This window comes from Nipponia nippon, unplaced genomic scaffold, assembly GCF_047370975.1.
Source record: "Nipponia nippon isolate SJK-2023a ecotype South Korea unplaced genomic scaffold, ASM4737097v1 scaffold_1, whole genome shotgun sequence".
NCBI lineage: Eukaryota > Metazoa > Chordata > Aves > Pelecaniformes > Threskiornithidae > Nipponia > Nipponia nippon.
Window position 1 is genome coordinate 99,086,672 of NW_028262290.1, and position 26,572 is coordinate 99,113,243.

At 42.6% G+C, this 26,572-nt stretch overlaps 1 protein-coding gene across 1 annotated transcript in view; it reads left to right on the forward strand.

Annotated features, from left to right (window-relative positions):
* The window catches only part of MCUR1 (mitochondrial calcium uniporter regulator 1), a 42,217-nt gene extending 20,967 nt beyond the window's left edge, over nt 1-21,250 (forward strand). The window contains exons 9-11 of the transcript XR_015706270.1: nt 4,790-4,899; nt 15,821-15,999; nt 17,715-21,250. The gene's annotated coding sequence lies outside the window, so the exon portion shown is untranslated. The remainder of the gene's footprint in view (nt 1-4,789; nt 4,900-15,820; nt 16,000-17,714) is intronic.
* The last annotated feature ends 5,322 nt before the right edge of the window (nt 21,251-26,572 follow it).

The window sequence follows — 26,572 nt, forward strand, 5'->3', positions numbered from 1 at the left end:
GCAGGGCAGATTTCTCAGCATGAAGGGTAAAACTCAGCGTTTATGCTGTTTATGCTTTCACCTCCAGCATGCTTTGGTCCTTCCTCGTTGTCAGAAATCTTGCAGTCCTCTATGTAGGACTGTCAGCAATGCATGTTACTCCATGAATAGGCAACTAGTAATTTGATTGTGATTTTGCCCAGAATAATTTGTATCGCTCCCAATCCTTCTCCTGCCTTTACCCAGGATCTATTTTCTTGTTGGAAAGGTGTACTAAGCATTATATATTTACAAAGTTCTCCCAGTGATGCAAGAAACTAATAAATACAAAAGCCACTTCAGAAGCTCCCTTTTAAAGACTGCTTACCGCAACCAGATCCAGAGAGTGGCTGGAGGTTTTGATAATCTTTTATATCGTGGCTTTCAAAGAAGTCAGTTCTAATGGCTTGTGATTTACGTGCAGAGTTCCCTTCTGTTCGTTAGATGCCAGCTAGGCCAAGGCACTAACCGCCGCCTTCTCTGAGCTATTGAGCTCCTCACTGAGCTTTTAAGGCCAAAAAAAGCTACAGGCATGAGCCTATACTAAAAAAATTATCCACTGATGATGCACAGATGAGACTCAGCAAGGCTGGTGTGGATGCTGCATGTGGGTTTTACATTTTCGCTCAGTATTTTTCTTTCGTGTGGTTGGTTAAACCTTGTCTCACGTTGTACTCGCATTGCAGTATCGCTCAGAAGTACTGGGTTCTGGGAAGCTTTGAAGAAGCAGCTGAAATTCTATGAAAGTTGAGGGGGGGAAAATGCAAAATAAGGCTCGCATTTCCACAAGTCTGTAGGAGAATTCTTGTACAGATTTTCGTATTTTTTTCTTCTGAAAAGGAGCCTTGTTTAAAAGTTAAGCTTTTTTAGAAGCTTCCGAGGTGATTTTTTTTTTTTAATCCTCCTAGCCACCTTCCAGTCTATGCATTGCAGCACGCTCCTCTATGTGACTTGTTTCATTTTTAGTAATCTAAGTTGGGGATACCCGTGACCACAGCTCTCAAAAAAGCTATGCTAAGATATTACCCTCTCTTTTTGCTATTCAGTAAAAGTGCATCCAAGACTTCAGAAAAGTTAATGGCATATTGTCCGCTAAGCTGTTAAGTAGTTAACTTGTCTTGTTTGAAACAGGGTCCCGGTTTGCCCTAAGGTGTCAGACCACACCTGACAAGTTATAAATTTGATGATTCATAAAGTGTGGTTAACTGGGGGGGGTGGGAACGTCTAAGGAAGCTAATCCTGTTTGACAGAGAAAACAGTGGTAGTCATCAGCTAACAAAGCAAAAATACGCTCACAGTGAAAGGTAGATGTTTGATAGAAACCTCATCTCCATTTACATAAATGCCAGTGTTTTGAAAGGTATTTTCTTTTTCTGCTGTTACCTAACAGAAAAAAAATGCATGGTTCTGTACTTGGGCACTCCTAGCTCATTTTCCTTTGCAGCTCCTAACTTCAAATATTCAATATCTGTCATTTAATAAATATGGTTTTGGATTCTTTTATATGCCATTTGTAGTTTCAACATTGTTTTCCAGCTTTCCCCCCCCCCCCCAAGGTGTTCTAGAGAGATTTGGAGGAGGGAAGGGTTGGTTTTCAGTTTGTTCTTAATGAGGGATTTAATGTATTTCGTAACGAAACGGTGTTTAATGCATTAAAATATGACCAAAGGCTCTCTTGCAAGCCCTTACTTGTTCACTGAAGTTAAAGGCTTATTTATATGAAGGTTTCACGATCAATCTCCTGATTGATGCTTGTTTAAGTTTTTGTACAAATTGTATTTCAAGTAGCAATTTAAATATTTCTGTACACTGTTAGTACATCACCACATGCAGCAAAACCACAAGACCCTGAGGTACTCCAATATCTCTGAATAAAACAAGCCACAGGATCATGTATAAACAGATACAAATATGGGGGGGGGGAATTGCAAGGTGTGCTAGAAGTCTGTGTACTGTATAAATATCTAAGATACCAAATAGATAAGACTGTAGCAACAGTGAAAGAAGACATAAGCAAAGCCAGTTACTTTGGTCCGTAAATGAAGGTTAAGACATGCAGTTCCTCTTTGCTCCTGGAGAAAACCCAGCGACAGAGACAGAAGGTTGTTTAATAACTGCCTTCGCAGCATGTGTAGCTGCCTGTTCCTTTAACTGGTGGTAGCAGCGTGTTCATCCAGAAAATGGAGGCTTACTTTGCGTGCTCTTCTGTCCTCCTGGGATGAAACGCTTTATTGCAAATAGGTGAAGTTTTACATAAGCTGAGTTAGGCTTGGTAGGAAAAACATAACTTAAACGTGTGCCGTGGGGTTGGTTGTTATTTAGATCTTTTATCTATGTTGCTCTAACGTACTGTTTGAGTCCTGATTGCAAGCTACCAAAGGATGATTGTTCCTTGCTAATTACCCTTAACTGAAGTACCGGGTGGGCTAGGTGATGTGGTGATAAGTCTAAGTCAGATTGAGCTGTAGTCGTGTTCATGAGATGGAATGACTGTAGAGAGAGCGCCAAAAAAAGGCCAAAACCAAGAAAAGTAAGTTGCTTCTTGAAGCACTGCAAGTGAGGGGGGAAATACTTGAAATACATACACATACTGAAAGGGAAAAGCTCAAGAAATGGTAATGTTAAAGAAGGCCTGTGAGTGATAGCAGGTAGCAAGTTAGTTGCTAAGTTACGAGGCAATTTTGGACAGCAGCTATGTAGGCAAGGATGGCTTCACAGGTCTGTGCCGAAGTTCCCATGTTCAGAGATTATATGGAAGCATTATGTCAGCGTCAAATCATCGCACGGAGCGTACAGCGATCCTGTTGCTGGGAAAGATATCTGCGCTGCCGGAGAAAGGAGCTGCCTTGCTTTCTGCTCCACGGAGGGCTGGGGGAGGGGGGGAGCGCCAGCCTTTGTGCCTCGCTCTGTCCCACACTCAGATACGTCCTCCAAATTCCAGCCTCTACTGGGATAATTATAGAGGGGAAATCCAGCTTTTAAGAGCAGAAAGGTAGTTCCTGCCTATTTTCCATAGCGCTTCCTACCAGGGCTGCGAGCACTTAGAAATTCTGCCCTCTCAGAAGAGATCCCAGCCTGCCTGAGGATAGGAAACAATGGGCCTTGGCATAATCTTTTCTGCAGTGGGGATGAAATAGGACTGTTGAATGATAAAAAGAGGCTCTAATCTTTTGCTGGGATCCCGAGGGCTGAAGGGCTTTTCTCCCAGAATGGATTCTAGCCTTTCCAAAGACAAAGAATGGTGGATTCAGTAATGAGTCCCTAGCTAGCCAGCATAATAGATTTGCTCTATTTAAACCTTGTCCTGAGAGACCTGTACGCAGGTTGCTTTTTTTTTTTTTTTTAATTTGTGGTCTCTGCTACCATAGAGCTCAGATCGATGAAACTGCTCATCAAATATGTAACTAGCATTTGTGACGGAGATTGATAAATACAGCTAAGTACAGCTAGGTATTACGCAGACGACGTTTCTTGCACTGATGCAGTGGACTGACGTAGGCTGTTGCCAGAATCTTGATTTCGTTCGTTTTGGTGTGTGATCAATGTCAGTCAACTCGTCAGACTTAAGAAGCCACATTTGATCTGTATGACAATTATGATTCTCTGAGCTCTTTCCCTAGCACTTCAAATTTGATTTACCTTGGACTGCTACTTCCAGTAGTATAGGGGGCTTTTCAAATAATATAAAGGAAAGAATACTTGGAGATGTAAAAGGAAAATTGCATAAAAAGGTCAGTTTTACCAAGGGTAGATTGTGCCAGACTAATCTGGCAGCTTTCTTTGGTAATAACTGTATAACAGACTTCGCAGGCAAAAGAAACACAATAGATCTAACAGATCTTGACTTCAGGTTCCACATAATCTAACTTGAAGATAATGCGGTTCAGAAGTAACCTCATGATGGGAAGACAAAAAGAGCTCTGTTCGCTAGTGTTCAAGAAAGATCAATTCAAACTATAGGTGTTCTGGAGAAGGGTTACTAAGATGTTCAGAAACTTGATTTATTTAGCCTCACAAATGAAAACTGAAGCTTGGCTGACCCTGGGTGTGCTGTCAAGGGTACTATGTTAGTAGCAAACACAAGGAAAAGGAAAGAATTACTTAAGGTGAAGGACACAGACTTGCCATAAGTACATTTAGGATGGAAATTAAAAAGATGTTCCTGACCAGCAGAGAATTTGGGATTTGGAATGGTGGTCCAGTAGAAGCAGCAACAAGAAATCTGGTTGGAAGACTAGCATGAACCAACATGGTCACATTATACTGTGTGGTGCTTATGTTAGCAAAGACGGGACTCCATAGGGAACTTACCTCTGTTGTAGGTTTATATAAACACTGGAGGGAAATGCTTTTTATTTTTTGGCTAGCTGGAAACTTTTAGTGGAGTTGTAACAACATTATATCCACTGGTTCAAGTGTCAGGACTATGTCAGCATTTTTCTAACAGTCATTTCAGTAGATCAAAAAACACGTGTCATGCCCTAGTGTTCAATGAGTATGAAAAATGTGATTTTTAAAGGTTTTGAGGGGGGTCAGTCTTCTAATCTTCTGCCAATGCATCTGAGATAACTTGCTGTAAAACTCAAGACAGCACTAATGGGCTACTCCCCTCGATATAGCATGAGTTTGAAAGGGGAAACATCTTGATTCTGAAGTGCACTAAGCCTTATTTTCATCTTGAAATAATCTTTTAAAGATATTTTTAATATATGTGAACATCTAATTATAGCTAAAGATAATTTGCGCTTCAATTATCCTCCCTTCCTGCTAGGTCCTTGGCAGATGAACAATCCCAGAAAAGTCTTTACCCTGCTGCTTTCTACCTCACTACACCTCAATGGAGCTTCTGTCCTGCTCCCAGAAGTCCAAAGGTGAAAAAGGGTAAGTGTCTATATATGTGTGTGCACACGTGCAGGGTGGGCAAGGAAGGAGACATCTGCCCTGTTTTACATTCACTGTGCCCAGCCCTAGTGTTTATCCATGCAGTTACGTCTGTACGCACAGTCCTGGTATGAACAAAGGAGTTTCTCACACTGTTGTAAAAGCCGTTTCGTAGAGTGCCAAAATCCTAGGCCCATAAGCAATTTGGTTGTTTTACAGTCTTCTTGACCTCCCTCTATAATCTGCACCTTCCCTTCCCTACTCGGCCCGAAACTGCAAAAGCCAACTCATGTCACCACAGCTTTCAGTTTGGGTACCTCCTAGGGGTACTTCTGCTGCTCCTCACTGTCCTGGTCCTGCAAGACCTCTTGCTGGAGGTCTAGAGCAGCATTTCAACAGCTGGCCTCAGCCCAACTGAGACTGATAGGAAGTTGCAGCCATTTTGAGGGGAAACAGGTAAAATGGAAGCCTTTCCTGGTATCTCGATGGCACAAGTAACCTCTGCTCCTTTCCTGTTCACCAACTCCAGCTGCTGGTCATCATCCAGTTCTCAGATGTTTGCAACACTGCACTGCAAGCCTCTGTTTTCTCATGCTTTGTTCTGTAGCCCCACGCTGCTGGCAATGCCGTGTTTCGCCTTTGGTGAAATGATGCACATCTGCTGTTCCTGAAGTGCTGTGTCCTGCCCTCCTCGGCCAGTAGAAGAGTTGTCGTAACTGAGATGTTAAGGTGTGATGGAGAGAGGAAAATAAGTGATTTGGGAGGTGCAAGCTTTCAGCTTGCCTGTCCTCAGTCATTTACTTCTTTGTTTAGGTTTGCTGGGGAGAAATAGATAAGGCCCTTTAAAGAAGGTTCTTAATTGGCAGCCTGGTAAAGCAGCAGTGGGAGTGTGTGTTGAAGAAACTGGAATAAACAACAAAAACAAAACATAAGGTCATGATTCAAGCAGATATGCCAGAGGGAGCACTAGGAGCAGACAATGTTTATTGCTCAATGTAGTTTAAAGTCCAGGCAGCGTGTGGATGCAGTCCAATGGAGCTCTCCTAAAGCTGGGAATGGAGAGGTGCACAGAGAGCAGACCACAGAGGAGGCAGCATGTTTTTCTTTGGAAAGGGGCAATAATGATTGTGCAGTGGACTGGAAATACTTAGCCATATAAAAGGTCTCAGTGTTAGCAGCGGCAATAGAAGCTTTCACACATTTCTTTATTAAAAAAATAAATCAGACATTAACTTTTAGCGTGAGATAGCAGGTCAGTCACCATTTCTTACGCAAACTATGGCAGCTGAAAATGACTGTGGGAAAACTTCCTAATTAGCCCTGTTGGGTTTTTTTGTTTTTTAAGAAGAGAAAAGTAGCTGAACTTCTGAATCTAGTTTCCTGTGGAAACAAAGCTTACGCAATCAGTGTTTGTCCTGTACCTAATAATTTTTGTTACCCTGTGGCAAATCAGATTTTGACTAAAGTTGAAAGAGCGATAATGTTAGACGTAATTTATTTCCCTAAACATTTCATAAAATCTGGCATCAGGATAAGGGACAGAGGGTCAGGTTGCTGCCTTGACTGAAGAAAAGGCAAGAGGATCTCAGCCTTTAAATGTTGCTTGCCAGCCAGCTGGCCAGTCAGCACACACGTGCTGACAGTGAGTATTTTTACAGCTCCGGACTAGTCCCAGAGTTTGTTGTCTCTTGGTGGTGACAGTGTCATCGGAGGCATGAGGAGAGCTCAGATTATTGTGGTAAAGGAGAAGGAGATGTGGGACAAAGGACACAAATCCGTAGAAAATCAGGCTTCGTTAGTTCTGCTGCTCAGGAACAACATGTTTGTCTAACAATAGCTTTCTGCCCGAGCACATACGTCAGAACCAGATTAGATTTCTATTTGCATACCTCCTTACCTTTCTCAGGAATGCCTCCGGCATAAAATTCCTCAATTTCTCCTTCTTCCTGAAGGCATGGGTCTCTCCTGGAGAGTAACTGTAAAAGTAGCCTCTTATTTCTTAATAGATTTATTACTTTGTTTACTTAAAGTCAGATGAACTGGGTTTAATAACAACATCAAATGTTTGCTGCTTTTTTTAATCCTCTTGGCTCTTCAGAAACAACATAACAGAGAGAACAAATGAGCCAGATGCAATGCCGTGTTGTGCACACACACTGCGCAGAACCTGAAGACAGTGTTGTTGTGCAATGTAAACAAGGCATAAATTTATCCTACAGAACCCTTGTAGCCGATGATCTGAGAGGGAAAGAATCCAGTGGATTTCTGAAGCATAGGATGAGGCTGTAGCACTGACAGGAAGAACAGGATTTTTTTGTCTTCTTGTAAACTGAGCACATTTTATACATACTTGTTGAAATAATAAGCATAGGGGAGAAAAAAAAACCAATAACAAAACACAAGAAAACTTTTACAGCCGCTGTTCAAAGGAATGCTGTAGTATCCAAGGGATTTTTTAATCTGCAGGGAGAGAGAATAGGAGGTGTGCTCTTCTTTCTGTCTTATGTAGTCTAAGGTCTCTATTATGCTCATTACAATGATATCAGTGCTTCTAAATTAAAGTAGCAATGCCCGGATTCCACAGGGATGTGTGTCACAGAAATGCATGTGCTAGTAATTAAAATGGAATTTTCAAATATTGCTTCAGATTCAGACAAGAACCTTTTTTATGCAGTTTTGTAATAAAAAAAGGAAGCTAGAGCCAAACTGGGGGGGGCAGCATTAATACATGAGACAGCCACTGACACAACATGGGACCTTGCGTGCTATTGTTGCCACTAGCCACACCGAAGAAAAGAGGTGGTTTTAAATACTAGGTAATATTTCAGAAGCTCAGCTTTTATGGAAGTCCATCCAAACCCCAGCTGAATGTTCCCACTGCTACCTACTTTGAAAATTCACTCCAAGGAATAACTAGTCACCTAGAAATGAGATACAATTACAGTGAAACAGATATTACTTTATTAGATGCTACCACTGGGCTACTCAGTATCCAGCCATTAGTATTGTGCCTTTTCAGGGGCAAGTATTTGATGCTTCAGGGGAAAAAAAAAAAAAGCACAAAGAGCCAAATAAGCAGCGCAGCACTTCTTGGGGGTAGGGGATAGTCCGTCCTGATTCCCCTATGGACAATGGGTTTGTGAAAAGAAATACAGAGCAATTACCCTAATCGCAGTCTTAGCAAATGCGATTAATGATCAAACAGTTTTCCAACGTTTTGGCAAATCCTGTCGTAATGTTGTTTGCCTTGAATTACTCCCACAGCAATAAGCTGTGTAAGGTGACAAAATGCAAATGCAAAAAGCACTACCTTTTGTGTCCCAGGGGTGCTATAACTTGATTATATCCAACCTAGTCTTTAGTAGCTGACCTAATTTCTTCTGTTGTTGTAATTTTAGAAAGAAGTTTTTACAGGCTCTTTGTACACGATACGAATTAGTACTCCAAGGTATCCTGGACAAAAAAAAGAGACGAAAAATAGTCTTTTGTTCCTGGTACATTGTTGGTTTAATTTATTTGGGTGTGTCTGGTGGAGGAACAGAGGAGCCTAATTTTAAGACTTTATGATTTTGTTCACCTTGCATTTTTGTGTTCTGAGGCTAAAATAAAGTTTGTGTTGCATATGTGCGATGACTAATGAATTAGCTCCAGTCATCAGCTGAACTGCTAAGAAATTTTACACTGGGTCAAACCTAACACATTGGTACGCTCACAGTCCAGCAGCTCAGATCCACTTTCAAACCAAACACCTCAAAAGGTGTTTTGTTGTCATTAAAAGGTTAAAATACACCCACTGGCAAGGCCTGCGTCCCGATAATGTGGCTGCGCGAGTCCTAGGTTGAGTCAAGGGGATCCTGCTAAAAGCAACACTTCGTCCAGTACGGTGATGAAGGGGACGGGATTTGTCTCGTACAACTTTTGCAGTAACTTGCTATAGTCTGTCGATGTTTGCTCAGTCGCACCTAGTCAAACTGGTTTACATTGTTTCCTGCCTCGTCATTTGTAAGTAATCCATTCTTTTTTTTTTTTCTTTTTTTTCTTTCTTTTTTTTTTTTTTTTAAACTTGCTGATGCTCACAGTTGTGCTAGCATTGTTATTAGAAAGTATCAAGGTGGGAAGAATAGAGTGGGCTTCAGAGGCCTTGTCTGGAGTTCAGATTTAACCGCAATTAAAGCAATTAATACATATGACTGAGTGTAGCGCAGTGCTTCAGAGTCTTCCTAGCCCTTCCCTACACCGCTCAAGTAACCATGTTTTTCTGTCGTGGCACATGCCTAGTGAGAAATCAGAAAGTGGTTTGTGAACGGCACGAGCTGAAACCTTTCCCCTTGCTTGCAAGGGGAGAAAGGCTGGTTTGCAGCAAATTTTAAGCCAGGAATGCAAACTCTGGGGAGATTAAGTCTCTTGAATGGCTGTGACAGCAGTCCTAATTTAGAGTAAAGCATTCTGGGGCTAAATAAACGGCCCACCAGAGAAAGAAGGAGATCTGGAAGGAGCCTGCAGAAACTGTGGATGAGTAACCTAGGTTATTGTGCTAATGAGATGATGTTTTGCTTTGAGACCTGCTCCTGTAGGGAGAGACTGAGTCACTTTGTCTTGCCCTATGTCATGGGGAGGGGGAGGCTCGGGTTTATTTTTAATGACCAAAATAGCTGTACAGCTGCCAGGGAGTGCCTTGATTCCCTGCCCCCCCGCCTCACAGCTATCTGGGGGAGTTACAGGGAACTTTTCCTTTTAGCCTCCTCTATGCCACCAGCCACCGCTCTCCCGACCTCCCTTACATCCAGGCTTTGCCCCGCTCGCCCTCCAGGCTTTTTAGCTTCTCCACTGATGTTTCGTGAAATTGCTTCCCCCCCCTCCCCGGGCTCCAGCCTGGGACGTGGCTGATAGCAGGGGCTCCCCCTGCTTCCCACCCCACTTTCTCTGGGCTGGGGCTTCCCTCCCCACAGCTGGAGCCTCCCGGAGCCCCCTGGTACAGGGGAGCCTCTCTGCACTGCCAGGAGCCCCCTTCTCTGGGGAGCACAGCTTTCTTCTCCTTGCAGGCATGGCAATGCTATCGGCCCCTGCTGGGGCAGTGTTTGATTTCCCTGTTTTATCTTCGAGCACCAAGTGGAGCATTTCATATCTATAAAAATGTGTATGTTATATATCCTGTTACACTGATATAACGTACAATGAGAATAGGCTGGTGTAAGTCCCTTTTATACAGCTTATCAGCCTCCCTATTAGGGAATTCACGGTGGTTTAATTATATTGATGTAGTTGCAGCAGCACACAGTTCTCCGTGTAAAAACAGGATGATAAAAATCCCCTAAGTAAGAGAAATTTTGCTGGCCAGTTTTAGAAAAAGCTTCACACGCGTAACTTTTGTTTCAGGTGTCCTGCTATTTTCCGTACATGAGAGAAGCTCTTGTTTGTAATGGGCTGATTAGTCATTTGACAAGTAAGCATGTTTACTCATAAAGCAACCTATCTAGCTCCATGCGTGACTAAACTGAGTAACTACATATTTATATTTCTGTAACTCGGGCCTTCTCTGCTGCGCCCCTTTCCTTGCCTAGGTTTGCTTTATTCTCTCTTGTGTGTCATGTCCATCATTTAGACTGCGTGCTCCGCTAGCACAAAGCGCAGTGCCCAAGGCGGTGTTTGATCACAGATATGTTCTGTATTGATACATTTTACAGCTCATTTGTTCTGCTCAGAATTCAAAGGTGATATTGATTTAAAAATTGGAAGGAGAGAAAACTCATCTTCAAGTGTATCCAAACTCGTATTCAGCCTTGCTCATTGCCTTGAGTATTAGGCAGAAGTGTCACTGGAGGTTTTATGGTACTGGTTAACCCCTGCAAATATGAGCATTCATATGGCTTCTGGTAGAGGTGGCAGAGCTACATCTACAGAATATCAGGCTCTAGGACTCCAAACCTGCAAAACCACTTTGTTTAGATCGCCATTAACAGAGTTACATACAACAGCACTGTTCAGAGCACGAAGCCCTAAATTAGAAAGCACTAGGCAGAAATTCAGACAGACTATGGAATTGCTGGACTAGGCAAAAAAGCTTGTTAGCCTGGTAAGTCCGTCTCATCCATTTTCTTCCTTTCTCAGTGCAGTGCAACCACAATTTCTATCCCACATATTGTCTTTAAAAATATTTTAATATTTGTTTCAGTGCAGTTAATAGATTCTTTTCTATATTTGTGATTGCTTGACTTTCATCAACTTCTGTTTATTTTTTCGTTGTACTTTTTAATCCCTCAGTGGGGAAAAAAAAAAAACCCAACCACTAAAAACTTTTTTTTTCAGTTTTATCAAATTGTTCTTTAATCACTTTTGGGCATTTTTTTCTTTCTTTTAGGCTGCTAAATTAGGAGTTAACTCCAGTTTCCTAGCTAGTCTCTTCAAGTTTACCTGAAAGGGGCAGAGTGGAGGGAGGGGAAGAGAGCTTGCCCAAGTTTTATGGTTTGTAGCATAGCTACTCAGGCAGAATGAAAAGAAGTATGAAACAAGGAGTGTCAACAAATTTTACAAGGATTAATGTTTGCATCACAGATAAAGCAGAGGAAGAAAGGCATGGCATGGCACGATGATAAGAAGTGATCAGAAGAGGGTGTGACTGTGAAGGAGGAAGAGAATGAGAAGTTGAATGATGGTAAAAGAGGGAGTCGGGAAGGATTTAAACAGGTGAGAAAATGGGCAAGAATAGTTGTATTGACTTTTGGTTTGTAATAGGGAGGAAGGTGCAATTCCAGATATCTCCCATATGGATGTAGGGGAGATGAAAAGGGAGGGAACATACACGAGTGCTGTGACTTTGAGAGGAAAGGTTGCAAAGCTTGAACACAGTCCTGCTACCTTGGGGTAGGACTGGCTTTGGTTAGTTGCCTCCAGGCAACAGGGTAGGACAAAAGGAAGGAAAATGCTTATAAACAGAGTAGAGGGACTGGAGTAGCACTTCAGGGGGCTCCTCAGAAGTTCAGCAGCAGCCATGGGAAGGTTGAATTGGCAAAGACACAGTGGCTAAGATGTAGGAATGGATGGGTGAAGAGACCAAGATAAATGCACACGTCACGGACACAGAATGCTGCCAGCCTGACTGGGTACTGATCCACGGGGAGAGGCAGAAGAGAGAAAGCCTGCTGAGATTGCCATGGCGAATAGGAATGGAAAAGGAAGCCTCAGCTGTCAAAAGGGAGAAGTGAGGATGGAGTTGTGAAAGGCAAGGAGAGAAAGTGTCGAGAGGAAAGATAAAGTTGGCAGAGAGAGGACAAAAGTAAGTGACAGGGATCAGTGGAGATATAAATAAAGACAACATCATTTAAGGAAGCAGAAGTCACGAGAGCAATTTCAGTGGTGCAATGAGAGTAGATAGCAGAATGTCAGAAATGCAAGTACATGCTGTACGTGAGTTGTCGTATTAGTCTTGGTGAGAGATGAACCAAGGAAATGGGGAAATGTGAATATTGAGAATAACAGTGTGCACGCTAGAGGGAAGTTAGTGGAGGCTCTGAAAGACAGAGGGAACAAGAGAGAGAGAGAAATGTTAAGAGTGTGTGAAAGAGAAGTGCTGTGAGTCTTAATATCTTTAGGAAATGGTCTATGCAGTCGTGCACTGTAAGAAGGAGAAGTCATAGGAGAAAGAGCTTGCCAGCATGGGTAGGGAAGATGTTTACAGAGACTTTTCTTTCCACTGTCTGAAACCTGATGGATGTACGTACATCCTTTAGCGTCAAAGCTGGTTTTCAGACAAACCAGCAAGATGGAAGGGAAGAATTAACCATAAGGAGAGAGAGTTAAGGGAAAGGAGGGAAAGATTTTGGTAGAGGAATATGGAACTATCTAATTAGCCTAATTGGCATCATCTATCGTTTCCTTCAGCATCACCAATTCTCAGTATCCACTGTACTGAAAGTCTGTGTAATGAAAAGTGGGATTCAGGTCACTTGACAGACAGGCAGCTGTACCTGCTGACTTCTAAGCTTACGCCTGCGTCTCTTTTGTCAAGGATGAGAGGCAGGGAAAGAAAAACCAGTTTTCAAAGTCAGGGTCAGCAGAGACAAGCACATCATTTGCATTTTGCTTTATTAATGTGGGTTAGCTCAGCAGGCGAAGTCTAGCATACTGATAAATGATTTCATAACGGGAAAAATAGGGTCAGTGACTGCAAATCGTTTTTTCCCCGTAAAGTAAATGAGGTCCTGTTGGACGGGGGGACTTGTGGGGGGTCATATTTCATTTCACTCAGGAAATACAGATGTAGGCTGGACCAAAAGGGCCCTGAATATTTCACCACAGAAAAATTATGATGAAAAAGAGGTGGAGCTAGGCCCTGCGGTTATCACACAGGCCTGTTCCCAGGTGGTGATGGTTCTCCTGCTGTATTGGGTCCATGTGTTCTCCCACTGTGTTTAATCTGAGCAGCTCGCAGAGCTGGCTCTATCCCTGCCTTCTTGCACAGAAACCCTCTGTTACCCCTCTGTGGAAATGAGACCTCTTACAGCTTGGCTCCTACAAGCTCCTGAAACGTAATTGCTCCTCCCTTTACCCCACGTTCCCCATTAGCTCAAGTACAGGTTTTGTCCCTCTCTTCCTATAAAGTAACACTGAGTTACTGAGTACAGAGAATCTCTTCATGGACATATGGTTGTGGAAACAATTGGGCATATGCATTTGAGGAGTGCTAGCACTGATCATGTCCTACTGACACAGCTCATGGAATACAGAGATCTGTGCAAAGTAATCAGTATCTACGTGTTTTGCCTTGTCTGAGTCTTCTGAGCTTTCTTTGGCCTGGGGTCAGAGACACTGAAGCCTTCTGCTCTCCTCCAAGTCATAGGAAACTTCTTTAGTTGCAAGTTGGAGCTCACAGCTAAACTGGCGTGCTATGAAAGGAGGATTGTCTTTTCTGTTCCCCTGCTCAAGCTTTCTGTGCCTCCGAGTGCACCCCCAGCCTGTCAGGCCCACGGTGGGATTAGACAGCTCAGCTCACCTGATCCAATAATTACTCGCCGCCGAAAGGGGCGATCCCACTCCACCTCCTTCCTAGCCGTGCACCCCTGCGGCTTCCCTGCCCGTGGCACCGGAGCTCATCGTCTCTCACAGCAAGGATTTCAAGGGACCTAAACTAGTGGAAAACTAACTCCGCCAAAGAAGGTGAGCAGTTTTTTTGCTGGATTAGCTAGGTGAGCCATCCCACCACAGGATCACACAAGCACAGCCTGGGGGAGGCAGGGCTGCCCTGGTTGGTGTCAGAGAGCTGCATCGTCACGCCATACTCCACAGTGCTGAAGAATCCACCACGTTCAATGTTGGTCCATGCTCCACATCTGAGAAAATTCTTCCATTCCTCACTCCTGACCATCAGGCAAACTCGGCGGGACTGATTCAGCCTCCAGCTATCTGACTTTCCAAAGATGCTCCCATTCAAAATGGGAGTTGAGCAAAAATGCTCCCACTCAAAATTGAGTTCTAGTAACTCTCTGCTTTCCTGTCCCTGGAAATTGTGTGACATGGGCCTGACAGGTCAGCTCTGCATCCGCGGAGACATTTGGTAACTCGCCAATTTCTTACCTTAAATCAGAATACAAAAATTACACACAGGCACAGTCCCCAAATTGTCACAGTGAGGCACGATGAAGCACCTACAAATTGACCCAGAGCATGTGTTACTTTTTTCCAGGTGATATTGGCTCTGGTACCAGAACCACAGGACAGGGATAAGCAGGTACTGAACTGAGATGAATTTATGCCTATTTTGTATTGAGACTGACATATGTTTCAGTTTCCAGCACTATTATTAAAATGCAAATATGTAAGCTATGACATATTTTGTATTCCAATTTATTGCTGTAAATGAAGTGAGGGGGTTTTTTATCCTTTGAACAAAGTTCCCTCAGAAAACTTTTGGCACTCTCTACTCTGGCTTGCAGTGACCTTACATTGATACATTTTTGTGTGTGTGTATTCCTTTTTTCTTTTCCTTCATGCTTTATCTGTTGGCACAGAGCTGAATCCAAATTTCAGCAACCTGTTCCCAGGCTAAACAGCCAACCTACTGTCTTTTAACTGTTATTTTTTAATTTTGTGGACCCTGGCTCTGTAATCTCAGACAAGAGAAGTTAAAAGCAGGGCAGCATTGCACGCTCTAGTCTTTTGCAATACATTTATATCCTGCATGAACATAATTAATTTTTCTTAGATCCAACATATAGCTAAGCTGGAAAATTTGATGGAATATTTGAGAAATGAGAGAAATGAAATTTGAGAATTTTGTCTTCAAACCTGGTAATTAAAAGCTCATCTGTCTAACTAAAGGTATTATATTACGTTGGCTTATACCATTATGCTACAATACCTGTAACACACAACACAGCTACTTCTGTAATTCTTTGATTTGTTTTTGTCTAACTGGTAGAATAAAATTCTCTGGGTAAATAAATGTGCATATAGAAACCTTGCATTGTTACGTACGTTTCTAAACATAGGACTGAATGTTCATTTTGAAAGGAAAATAGACAACTATTCTTTAATTCCCACCTTTTAGCTCTGTTTGTTTGCTCAGAGAGATACTTGTATCTCTAAAGAACGGAGCCACCTCCTCTTCAAGGAAGTGATGCCATTGCTGTGTCCCGCAGGAAACCTTGGGCTACGGCACCTTTGCAGCATGGCACAGTGCACGTATTTCAGACCAATACAGAAATTTGTTCAGTAACTAATTGTACGTGACTGAATGTTTGGGTTTGTTTGTTTTCTTTTGTTTTTTTTTCCCATAGGACAACAAGAATGTTTAAATAGTGCTCTGCAGAGGAACTGCTACACACCTTACTGCCTGTGGCCACCTCAGCGAGTGCTATGCTGATGTGGCCAAGAGGCAAGAAATGAAAGATGGCTCTTAAAGTGACTTCTGCTCTCTCGCTTGCAGGAGGGCCCGCGCTCACTGCAGCAGTGCAGACAGCTTTGAATGAATCACAGGATTCCAAGAATTAGTGACAAACCTCGTCACGTGGGCAACCCGCAGCACAGGAGCTGCCAGAACAATGCGGTGACTAAGGAGGCTGATGTGATCCCGGGATGTAGAATACCTTCCGTAGGAGTAAAGAGGTGGTATTACGGTAACATTAAGGGAATAGTGTGTCTTGTTCTGGTGCCCACGCTTGAGAGAAATGATGTTGACAATTTAGGCTTCACAAAGGAGCAATAAGAGTTACATGATATCTAAGCAAAGCTGATTTATGGTAAGAGACTTACGATCCGTCGCTTTAGTTTATTGAAGACTAAGAGGAAACCGGGTGACAAACAGTAGGCAGTGCAGGTTCTTGACTGCAAGTGGCTCTGTCATCCTACGGACAAAGACACAGCCACATCCCATGGCAGGATTGAGGGCTAGAAATAAGATGGAGAGAGTAGTTCAGGGTAAAGACCAATTAACTTCATCACAGTATTGTGCTTGGATTATATTCTGGCTTAACAGCCACAGGAGCCCTCTTAATCACTACGGCAAAGGTGTCATGAAATGTGTGCATGAATAATTGAGATGATATGCTACATAAATAGGGCCAAATGCAACTAGCTGAGCTCAGAGAACTCAAAAGGGCTGACTGGGACATCTGCGTTTGAATAGTTCTTAAGGGAGGATCGTGCAAATCAAGGACTCTTGCTGCTATGAGCAATTCCAGGAGATGCTGGTTATGGCCTTCCCAAAAGCGTCATTGTCCTGTATTCCTTCCTGTGGCATCTCTGCCACATTAGTCTGTAAAACAATACGTCATTCATCTTCAAATTCCCCCTCAGGGCCGGATTTGGGGTCATATGTGTATTCAGGGAAGAATACTCTTATGCTTCTCTCCCATTGAAATCAGCGGGTTTTCAGGCTGTCTGAAGATAAATGTAGAGTTCAGTCTTCTCTGAATGCAGCCAAGTAGCCTACTGATTGTGTCTAGGTAAAGAGCCAGTAGGGATCTGTCTTTCATTTCTTTGACTTCACACCAGTTTATTTCACGTTGTCTATTTAGACGCTAAGTGCTTTAAAGCGCAAACTGTCATTTCTATGGATGTAGTGTTTAGCACAGCTGAAGCCTGTCTTGATTGGGAATTCTAGATGCAACTTGAATGCAGATAATAGAAATTTATAATAAGGCTTGAATTAATGCTTCGTCTCCCATGCTGTATAGTTTGACATCAGCGCTGCTTTATCACTGCAAGCATTTACAGAAGCTACGCTTTTTCTGAGAGGACTCATCAAATGCTGTTGTAGAAGGATTTTGTGCTTTGTCTCATAGCAAATATTTCCAGAACTGGACTGTTTCTTTTCTATGATGCTAGTATCACAAATTAAGACCACACACATTTCATGTGCTCAAAGAAGAGCAAAAGAAATCAACATTTGCTAAACAGAAATTAATCTGAATCTAGCTAAGGACTGGGGGGAGAAAAAAAAAAAAAAAAAAAAGACTTTTTAGCGTACCCAGGCAGTCACTGGGTCCTTGGGTAACCGCCTGCCCTCAGCTCTCTGTACATAGCTCTGGTTGCTAGCAGATCCTGGTTGAAATTCAAATCAGTTTCAGCATTGCTGCTGTCTCTTCTAATTGACTCTGTCAATACACTCTGCTAGTGGGAGGGACAGAGGAGCAAAGCAGGCAGAAAGGACCAAATGATTTCTAACACATGGTAGGCTGTTCAGCAAAATGGTACGGACGCGGGAGCCTGACACCGCACAAGCGTTGGGATTCCCCGCGCCCTGCCATGGAGCACTCTGTCAGAAAACCGAGAGCAATTTTCTTTTTTTTTTTTCTTTTTTTTTTTTTTTTTAATGTTAGAAGCATTAGGCCCAGACAGCGGTCGAAAACCACAGCTCAGTTGGCGATGAGCGCCGTGCAGCAGCGGAAGCGCGTGGAAAAATTCTGGCTGACTCATCCATAATTCATCTGGCGTCCTGGGGAACGTGCGCACTGGGGCGGGATCCCTGGCACTCCTGCAAGGGGAGAGCCTGCTGCCTGAGCAAGGCGTGGGCAGCAACCAGCCCTCTTCCACCCAGGTAACCTCGCAGCCCCCAGGCTCGCTGTGGGGCCGTCCCACCGCCTCTGAGAGGGACCGGTCTCCCTGCTGCAGCACAGGGCAGGGGAGCATAGCCCGGGGAGACTTAATGACTTGCACTTCATGACGATGCTGCTGTGGGGAAGGGTCAGTGAGGGAGCTGGCTCCATACCCTAGGATAACATGTGCAATGATTTGAAGAATCCATCCCAGCCCATTCAATATTCGCATCTTCATACCTCTGCGCGTGTGACATAAACTCTGCTTTGATTGACTCTGCTCTTGGCATACAACCTCTCACTGGGCTGTGTTTCCAAGGGCTCCTGGCGAAGCGCTGGCCAAATGTTACTAAACCTTAATGATCTCTTCACACAGAACCCAAAAGGTATGCGGCTGCAACCCAGGGCAAAGTAGTTTTTAAGCCTGACCTTCAGCTTGGAGGTAGCTAAGCAACATATTCCATGTTGAGGGATTTCAGTTACCTGATGAGGTTATTTTAAAGATATGACTGGCCTGAAGAGACAAGTAGAAGGTGTTGCAGGCTGTTTGCAAGAAAAACAGAAGAAACAAGATGAATATCAGAGACTGTGTGTGATTTGCAGTTGTGTGCAGTTGCCTAAACTCAGAGGAGTTTGCAAGAGAATCTTATGGAAAAGAATGGTGATGAGTAGTGAGGAAAAAATTACATAGATAAATGAAAGTAGATGTTAATTACTTTATCTCCATCCGTGCATTTCTTCTACTGCCCAGGGCTGAAGGAGCTGACTCCTTCAGGACGGACTGCTTCCACCGATTTTCTGAAGGGATGAATGAAGTTCAGAGTACTCAAAATACCAGAGCCGCAAAAAAAGCTTGCGGGAAATCTGTCATTGGAAACCAACCATTAGTCCTGGGACCGTGTGGTCAGCCACGCGGCCTAGGCAGAGCGAAGAGCTAAAGAGTATGTATACACGGTAGTGCCCAAACACAAGGGCCTAGGGATGTCCAGGTGGATTGCGGATGCCCCAAGACACCTGTAGATCGAGAGGGCTGTACACCATAATGCTTGCCACAGGGGTTAACTTCCATCTGAGCGCCCTGTTGGTGAGAGCATGGAATAACTTGACAAAGCAAGATTTGGAACTCATTAGCTAGCACACACGGGTCAAAACCATCAGTTACATTCAGAGTCTGCAAATGTATATCTATTCTACTTCCAGAAGCTTTCGGAAAATTATCTTTTCAGGGCTGTAGTCATTGCTGGTACCCTTGATCATTTTAAAAAAAAAAAAAAAAGCCACCCATGATATAGGGACATAATCTAGAAAATGTAGCATGTTTTAATAACTAACATTTTGCCTTGCCAAAGCAAAGTTTCTTTACTACTACTTAAATCTAATTACTTCCCAGTATTTCAGTTTGTTATATCTATTTTCATCTCATGTTCTGCTGCTGTTCCCGAGAGTACACTCCATTGCACAATTCTCTGTATTATTTATTTTGAGGCAGCTTCTGGGATAAAGAATTAGTCCTGGGATTTATCCACAGTTTTGACACTGGCCAGCTGGGTGACTTCTGGCCAAGTCACTGCACCTCTTCACCACCGTTTTCCCAGCAGTAAGAGTGGGGTAATAACCCTTCCTTTTTGAAAGCACATGGACATCTGCAGACGAGGTGCTATATAGTTCATAGCCCCTGTTTACAGCAACAATTTCACTGATGTAGTAAACTTATGTACTGAATTTTCCTTTTTTTTTTTTTTTTTTTTTTAACACATGAAAACCTGGAGACCAACACCTGTCAAAGTGCTTATTAAACCTCTAACAGAACTGGCGAAAACAGACGATCACCAAATGTTTCTTTTCCTCAGCCTGTTTAAAAGAGGCACAACGGTAATAGAGACAAGCTTTTAAACTAGATGTTTGTGACCTATTTGGAACCTGTACAGTCAGTGCAGACTTTGCTCGTTGGTTGTTTTCTTCAGGTGGCCTCTGAGGGAAGAAATGCAACATTTCTTATGCCTGTGACTATGTGCACCCTCGGTCCAGCCAGGCAGGGGTGCTGCTTGAATTGCAGCAGCCCCAGGACTTGGTAGGGAAGAACTGCCTGAATTTGAGAGGAAAGCCTTGCTGTGATGCTTGCTTTTCGGTCCTGCCTGAGAGTTCACTGAACTCCACACAGAAGGTCTGTCAAGTTAGGAAAGTTTACTGTAGTCTCTGCCTTTTCAAAAAAATACCCACCAGCCAGATTAAATCTGTCTTGCAGTGACTTTCATGTCATCAGGTAGAGAAGTGTCTAAAGAGATGCAAGCGCAACAGCCAAGTAATTGTGCTAGAGATGCATGAGTTCATTTTAAAAGGTCTTTCCTGTTTCACCCTTATGCGTGATCCTCTGTTAAAAAAGTATATTCAAATTAGTACTAAATACATTTTCTTAAATAGCATCAGCTACAGGAAAGGTTCTTTCAACTCCATAACATATATAATCATGATACTGTAGTAATCTCGTACAGTAATCAGTGTATCTTATCTCTGAAGTTCACATTTGGAGTTCAATTATATATCAAAAAAATCCCCCCGAAAGGGGGGATTAGTCAGATTACTACTGGCTTGCCTTTTATTTATTACCTCATGTTTATTTCCTCCGTTACGCACCGCATAGTTGAAACATTGCGTGTCCCTTAGCAGCAAACATCTCCATTCCCGTTCAGATATGGGGCCCTGGCTTTGATACCTGATAAGCTATGCACAAATGTGAAGCTTGACTTAGCAGTGAGAATCCAATGGAGTTCAAAATCCTACTAGCACAAGCGAGATTGGAGGACCAGGACTAGGACTGTTGTTTTGGAGCTGCTAGTCAGGGATTTTTGCAGAATTGGAGTCAAGGCTCTGTCCATCATCTGAGGCCCAGTAAACAAAGGCAAAACCGTGCAGTGCCTAATGTTTTAATGTTTATTTTAAGGGTATCATCTTGCAATGCCAAATTCAAGAATTTGTCTTGTGCATCTGTTGATTTTCATAACTAAAGCACTGTTGGTCACAAGGTTTTCCTTACTGCTTCATAATTGTGGGAGGAAAACATGTAAGTAGATCAGAATTGTGCACCACAACACTGAATGTAACTCTTATTTAAGGCACAGGATATGAGCTAGAGGAATCAAACTGGAGCCAGCTGAGGACAGCTCTTCTACCAGGCACTCAAGTTCCCCTCGGAGGATTTTATCCAACCCTTGAAACCTAGTTGGGGTGTTTCTTCCAGTAGAGCTACACCTGTAGTGTAGGCAGGGTGCGGACATTTTACCACAGTCAAACCATATGCAGCTTGGTTACACTTTGCTATGTTCTTGGCAGCACTGAAGGAGCATGAGTTAGTGCATTTTTTTTTTTGTGTATGTGTTTGTAAAAGGCACAGTACTGGATGTTCGACATCACTGAGAAGCCAAAATAAATATACTGTGGTAATGACCTTCAGGATGTGGAAGAGAATGTTATATCACTTAATGGTAAGTCAATAAATAGAATAACAATTCAGGCCTTGTTAATTTGACAATGTCTTTAAATTCAACATAGTAGTAGATACCTGGCCCCTTCCTACCATGCTTTTTAAGTTCTGCACTAAGCATGGGAGGCTAGATATTACACCTGTACAGTGCATCCTTTCTTCTCAGTTAAAAATTAAAGTAAAAGGTCATTCTTGAACAGGCTTAGAAACTGTACAGGGTTTTGATAAAATACAGGGCTAATTCTAGTTGCATACAACCCTTCCTCCTCTTCCTACCTTCCCCTGCTTTTTAGGACCCATATTAAAAGGAAGAAGAGTTGTCGTACAGCAGCATTGATGTCCATCTTCAGTACCACCTCTTGAAAAGATGTTGCTGGATATGTCATCGCTAGCATGCATTTCTTCAGAAACGTAGAGAACCCTTGGTTGCCAGAGCCAAAAAACATAAGCTCAGATAACCATCACTTGGCACTTCTTGCTGGCCAATTTTTAACTACTGCTTTCACACACATTTGTTACCAGCCGTTCACTAACGAGGAATGATTTGTTCCGCGTTACAGCGGGGAGGTGTTCTAAACTTTTCCTGCACTGTTGCCCCAGCAATGTTTGCTGGTTTTGTCGTCCAGTTCAGATCAATCCTGCCTGAGCCAATATCAAGCTGTAAGCGCGTACCTGACCAAGGAACATTTAAAAGATTTGTGCGGCTTCATTTATATTCTCTGAGGGTAGACGTGATTATACTACTTCCTTTTCCTGCATTTTTCACTGTGATTCAATATTCCTTCTGTACATAAGACTGTGCCACTTTAATTATGGCTTGTGCTTCCATTTAAATTGATAGAGAATTTGTATTAAAAGTTTGAAAGAGAAGTTGCTGCCTTCTCTGCTATTAATAGTATTACTGCTTTATATAACTACGTGATTCCCATACAGCAGATAAATTATAACAGACAAATAAGCATCTCTGCCCACAAGGAACTTTTATTTCTGCATAAAAAGAGATGAAAGGATACAGAGCAGGAAAGTTCAATGCAGAAAACAGACTGAGGTTTGGAGGGCAGAGAGAAAATGCTGCAAAGAAGTAGCAAGTCTGCAAAAGGTCAAATCTTATCCTAGAGATGAGGGGCAGTCAAGAGAATTAGGGCCAGCATTAGTGTCTCATACCACGAACAGCAATTCCTAGATTAGCGGAGAAAATTGAGATGTCCGTAACTGAGGTGAAGAGGCTATTTTTCCTATGAAGTGGTTAATTCTGCAAGTGTATTTCCTCTTGCCCAAGCTCTATCTCACCTCTTCCTATGAGCCAGCGATGACATGTCGCTGAGTCACATCTCACTTCAGCTGCACCACATCTTCAGCAGCTTTTGGTCCCACCTCTTCAGCATTTTGCCAGTGCTACCTCCTGTTCTCCTTGCTCAGACGCAAAGCTCAGGCAGGGAAGTGGGAGGGCGAGCCGGCGCATACCCACTGCTGCTCTTCCTTGCTGGGCCACCTGTGCGCCAGGTTGGGCTGCACACGCAGCTTGGCTTTGTGCTGACCAGGCCTCTCAGGAGGCTGCTTGGTGGCAGCTAACAGCTCATAGGGGACCCACAGGGGCCAGGTAAAGACCTTTGTGTTGAATTGAATCAAATAAAGGAATTCGTGCTGCAGGCGAAGGTTTTGCAGAGCCAAAGCATGCTTCGAACAATATGCTGTCTCTAGAAGCCAAATATGTACTAAAAGAAATCACTAAAAGCAAACAACCCCCCCCCCCCCCCCAAGTTAGGCTAAAATGGCATAGATTTAAATTTCCCATACAGTGAGTTTCAAGTAAATATCTCATGCCTGTAAAAATATTGTAAGACATTATAAAGGTTTCAAAGTCAAGCACCCGTAACGATAAGAAACATGTTAATTTGGATTAAGCTTTGCGGCTTTAATTCTTTCCCTCTGAGTGCACTTGCATCCTGGTGGTCTTCATTTGTACGCTCACATATAACTTTTTTCACAATGCAGAATGCTTGATTAAGCAGTGACCGGTTCATCTGTTTTTGTCAAACGTGCTAGACTGGGAGAGGTGTCCCCCAGGTACCCGTCTTTCTCCGTTAACTGCTGACAGAACCGAGGTGAGAACTTAGGTGAGAGATACCCAACGCGCTGGTCAGCGCGATGATTCCTGCTTCTAGTACTGACACAGAACGCTCTTACTGGGCATACTAGATTTGTTCCCAGTAAGACTCACCACCAGATGATCCATGACCAAGCCTTCTCCAGAGAGAAATCGTAGTGCTTGACGGCTTCTGGTACGCTTCCGCAGCATGTCACTCGCTGGCTAAGAGGCCTGTGTGGCCCAGGAACCTTACGTCAATCAGAACTGAAACACGTCTCTCTATGCACCAGTTCGTACCCTTCTAGCAACAACTTTTAGAAATGCATTTTCAGGTTCTTCAGAGTCCCAAATGAACTTTTTTTTAGCATGGACTCTCATCTAAAAATCCAGGCTGGCTGGTGCAGCAAACAAGAAAAATCTAACTTAATTAAGCTAAGAATAGGATTTTCATATGTGATTTGTATTGCTCTCACTGATGAGCTGGTTCTCCAATGCAACTTCATGCTATTGGTTATTGTTAGAGAGAACGACCTTCTCTACAACATAGGGCCTCCTATAGACTGCACTTTTGTAAGCTGGGGATAAATGCTACCTGCCATATGAATTTAATATGGCACTTCAGTAAACTTGCGAGTTGCTAGAACTGTGCTCTCAACAAGTCCAGCAGCTAACTGTAAGACACTATATAAAAGGAGGTGCTTGCATTCACAGAGTTTAGTCAAAGTGGCTTGGCACGTCAACAACGTAACATATTCACCAGAAGAAATGAGGAGTCTCTAACACAAGGACATAACATATTCACTAGAAGAAATGAGGAGTCTCTAACAAGCAAGTTTATCCTAGAACTCCTAACCACAGACCATTAAAATTAAGCAAACTACTTGTTTATCAAAACCTTTAATTACCAAGAACTAGCCAAGTGTGACAAATCCAAGACAACACTGAATTGTTGGTTTCCTGCAATCTTTATGTTTAAAAATAAATTCGTGTCTACCATGAGACTTAACCTACTAGGGCCTGGGAGTACAGACAGCAGTTGCCTATTAACAAGCGCTATTATACATTAATTACCTTAAGAAACAGAAAAGTGAACTGAAGTTAGCAATATACAATGGGGAGCTTTTTGAGATGGAAAAGATTTGCACTCCCCACTTTTCCTCAACCTTTCTCAAAGTATATCAAATATATTAAATATAAGGGGATCCATATATACAGATTGCTCTTTGTTCCTCTACAAAGCTGTAACACAGAGAAGAATGCTGTCAGGTCAAATTAGGTGTTGCTGATTTTCATTATTTCGTTGCAAATCCTTCGATACTTTTTTTCAGCTGCCGAAGTCAAGGGACTGCAGTAAGAATCCCAGCTTTTATATTTTTCAAGCAAGTTTTTAATTCTTCGGTATGGCAAAAGCTTGTAAATACGAAAGGAAGGTCTCCTACAAGCTCAGAAAACAGATGGCAAATAACCAACCACCTACCCATCCTCTCTAAATGTCTTATTTTTAAGAAAATGGGCTTTTAAGCCAACTTCATTTGTGGGCGGGCATTGACTCATGAGTTTTGAACACTTACTGTGGCAATGCAAATCTGGATCAAAACTTAAATTTTATGTTTCAAAAAGCACTGTTGAAACATTTTTGAAGCAACAGAAATGCTTGTATTCCATTTAGTTTTCAGACTATCCAAATTAAATATCTATTTTTCAAACCACTCCAGCATTCCCTTATGTCGTTACTAGTTAAAACACAAAAGAAACCTGTTAGCGTATCAGTCTCAGGAGGTTTTAAGAAGAGTTTAAGCAAGTGCCTGGCATAGCTGGTCCAGGGAGAGGAGGTCAGATAACCTCTCAGTCTTTCTCAGCATTTTGATTCCTAGAAAGAAAAACTAACTATTATTAAGACACTTCCAAGGGGAGCAGTACCATGCACCTGTCACAAATCAGTGACAACACTGCGGCTTTTATATACTAAAGATTTTCATATCATACTCTATGGCATCCTCACACAGGTAAGTTTGCAACGTAAGTAAGTTGCCAAGCAGATAAGATTCAGTCATTTTTAAGCTGATTAAACAATATTGTTGATGACAGAGGTTAGCATAGGTGTGGCTTGGCAAACAACAATAATTGCTGATCATAATAATATGTACTAGGACAGGAAGCTGCTCTTCCTCCAAGCTTCTGAGCATATACATTGCAATCATGACAGCATGTATAATGGTGAGCTAATCTTAAAAACAATCACCTGCAAAATCATGACCTTGTTTGAAATATTTTAATTGCTCTGTCATGCAAGGTTACTATGACTGAACAAAGCTAGAAAAATATTTTGCATTTTGTCAGACGATGTGCTTTGTAGATGCATGTTTTTGTACTCTTAAAATAAAAGGAGGCAACTGTCTGTACATCCTACAGGCTTCTGGTATATTTAACATATTCCATAAATCATAACATAATGATCAGTCCTGTACAGTAAAATACTACTATCTAACAAAGGCAGCAGATTTTCAGGATTTCAGCAGATATTCAGGATTTCATGCTAACTTGTTTCCCTGGAACAGATTTGAAAGAGGCAGACTACAGATTGGCAGTAGGACTGGGAGCAGCTACAATAACTAAAAATTATTAAAACTCAGTGTTTTCACCTGACAGTTTCACGTTCCTAAAGTCCATTTAAAATCTACTTCTGCCACTAAGATTAGCATGTGGAACATCTGAATTTGTAGGTGTGAGAGATGCAGAGAGGAAAAAAATAGGTTCTCATATGTAAACATCTATTTTACTGAAGAGCCAAGTGAGCTAAAGAAAAAAGCACGACGAAACTCCATCTGTGTGCAATTCCTGGAGCCTTACTCATCTCACTTCCTGATTCTCCTTTTTGGCCTCCTTTCCCTTCGGGCCCTCCCACCTCTACAAACACCATAACAATAATTATCCCGTCAGTGGAGACTTAAACATTCTTGACATCCTAACATCTAACAAGTACGGGACATTTCACAAAGGCCTAGCCTGGCTTTCAAGAAGTGGGTCAGCTTGACGCATCCCATGTGTTTCTGAAAGCCTGCAGTCTTTGAG